This window comes from Mus pahari, chromosome 6, assembly GCF_900095145.1.
Source record: "Mus pahari chromosome 6, PAHARI_EIJ_v1.1, whole genome shotgun sequence".
NCBI classification, from domain to species: Eukaryota; Metazoa; Chordata; class Mammalia; order Rodentia; family Muridae; genus Mus; species Mus pahari.
The window spans coordinates 164,599-167,097 of NC_034595.1; the positions used below are offsets into that span (position 1 = coordinate 164,599).

At 46.6% G+C, this 2,499-nt stretch overlaps 1 non-coding gene across 1 annotated transcript; it reads left to right on the forward strand.

Moving 5' to 3' along the window:
- The first annotated feature begins 1,061 nt into the window (after positions 1 to 1,061).
- On the forward strand, positions 1,062 to 1,168 carry LOC115064373. Its single transcript, XR_003844192.1, has one exon. It is a non-coding gene; the product is annotated as a U6 spliceosomal RNA (small nuclear RNA).
- Positions 1,169 to 2,499: the final 1,331 nt, after the last annotated feature.

A 2,499-nucleotide genomic window follows, 5' to 3' on the forward strand; every position in this document is an offset into this window, starting at 1 on the left:
AAAAAAAAAAAAGGACCTGTTGTAGAAGAGGGGCATTGGGCTGCAGTAAACATAGGCTACGAAGCAACATGAAGTTCAAGTCCTGGCTCCCATCTCTGGGCCATTGTAAGTATCACCGCTCCTAGGGCCTGGTTGTCTCCTTTGTTATTATAGGTGCTGCCAGCCTTGTAAGAGCACGTGTAATGGAAGCCAAGAACCCCCAGATCACCTGATCAATAGCCAACATAATTTGGCAGCAGTTCTTGAGTCAATGGCGATATACCAAAATGCCTTACTCTTCCTGCTGCTCTCAGGTTCCCCTTTCTTCGAGTTCCCTGTTCCGGGATGCTCCTGTTCCGGGATGCTCTCCTGTCCCTGCCTCCCTGTGTTGCTTATCTTTGCCACTGTTAGTCAGGCCCTCTGCTGTTTTCAGTCTATCAACTTATTTTGCACCTAAGCTCATTGAAGTTGGATTTCTGTCACTTACAACAAAAGGGCCTGAAGAATTGCTGGGGGAGGGGGGAGCAGGGAGGGAAGAGGAAGAGGAGGAGGAGGAGGAGGAGGAGGAGGAGGAGGAGGAGAAGGAGAAGGAGAAGGAACATATAAATCTTAGAGTCAAACTTTAGGGCAGAGCATTGCAGAGAGAACTGACAAAGGGTTCAAATAGGAAGAAGGAAAAATAACAAGGACGCCATCTTCTTTTTATTTTCTGTCTTGGGGTTCTTTAGCTCCTCGGGAATGTATAGCTTTAGCCATAGTTGGTTTTGTTTTTGTCAATCTGGGGAACAAACTCAGGGTCTGTGATGGTTTGTATATGCACCGCCCAGGGAGTGGCACTATTAGAAGGTGTGGCCTTGTTGGTGTAGGTGTGTCACTGTGGGTATGGGCTATAATTCCTTCATCCTAGTTGCCTGGAAAGCCAGTATTCTGCTATCAGCCTTCAGATGAAGATGTAGAACTCTCAGTTCCTCCTGTGCCATGCCTGCCTGGTTACTGCCATGCTCCCACCTTGGTGATAATGGACTGAACCTCTGAACCTGCAAGCCAGCCCCAGTTAAATGTCCTTCTAAGAGTTGCCTCCGGTGCTCGCTTCAGCAGGACATAGACTAAAATTGGAATGATACAGAGAAGATTAGCATGGCCCCTGCACAAGAATAACTTGCAAATTCGTGAAGCATCCCCCCCCCCCCATAAGATGAGAGAAATAGAAGGATGCCCAATGTCCTCTGACCTCTGTGTTCCACACACAGGGTATGCTTGCCAGCAACACATGTGTGAATACATCACATACCCCAAAGTCGTTCTTAAAAAGCGGCAAGTGACCTTCAAAAGCTTCAGCTAATCTGACAAAGGGATGAGGCCTCGTGCCGTGGTAAAGAAAGCAGAGGGGAAGAAGCCTGTGTCGAAAGCGGGGAGGGCAAAGGCTGGGGTATAGGAATCTCGGAGACTCATTCCTAAACTTGTAGGTCCTGCACCCCCGAGTCTGTGCCCCTGATTAGTGCTTTGAATGTGACCTAAGCGGTGACCTCATCTTCTCTGAGCCTCAGGTGTCTTACCCCACTTACACAAAAAGGATTGGTGTCTGGAGACCCAGAGGCCCGCTCTACCTTTGCGTGGGACTCAGTGATAATCAGGGGCCTTCCAGCTTAAGTGGTCTCTGGGGTGGCTTGAATAAATCAATTCGGTTGCTCACAAAAGCCTTTCTTCATTACCCCTTCCTGGGTTCAGCTGCTCTCATTAAAACTTCTGATGGGCCCTGACCCGTTGGTCCAGTGTTGTTCAAAAACCTTTGTAACAGCCAAGGCAGTCCAACTTGTAGACACACTCCATAGCTAAGGAAAGCCCCACAGCCTGCTGCAAATGTGATTAATTTTTCTCTTACACAGGTTTGAGGGCATTTTTGTAGTTCACTTCAAGACAATTTTGCTAATTTAATTTCCAGTGGTTATGATTTCTGAGGAGTTCCTTGATGCAGATGAGACCACTAATTGTTTTCAAATATAACAGCTGCAAAAAAAAAAAATTATTCTTGCTAAATCAAACAGTTTCTAGAGCAGACACAAGGTGGGATTTCCTGGATTTTAGTTCCATTTCATTAGGAAACTTTTGTTCTGTTTCAGAGTCAACCAGAATGCCTTTTTGCTTCGAAGGCTGGCTTTTGAGAGTCTTGTATAGTCTCAGCCCTTAAAGGCAGCTGAAATGGGTTTAGCTATCATTTCCTTCAGCTATTATGACTGTCTGGTGTTGTCTGGCCGGAGCCTGGAAGCTTTGAATGCATCAACAAAAAGAGACTCTCCCCCACCACCCACCTCCTTTAATCTCAGAAAATCCATTTTAGGAGTGGTCACACATGCAGACATTTAGGTCTCTCTGCTTCTGGGATGTTTTTCCAAAGCCACCTTTGCCTGGTGCTTTCAGGCATTCTACATGCAAGCCAAACACCAGTCCCATTGTCAAGGTTTCCACAGAAACAGGTATCCCACAAAAGGTAGCAACTCACCTGAGAGTTAGTTTTCTCCT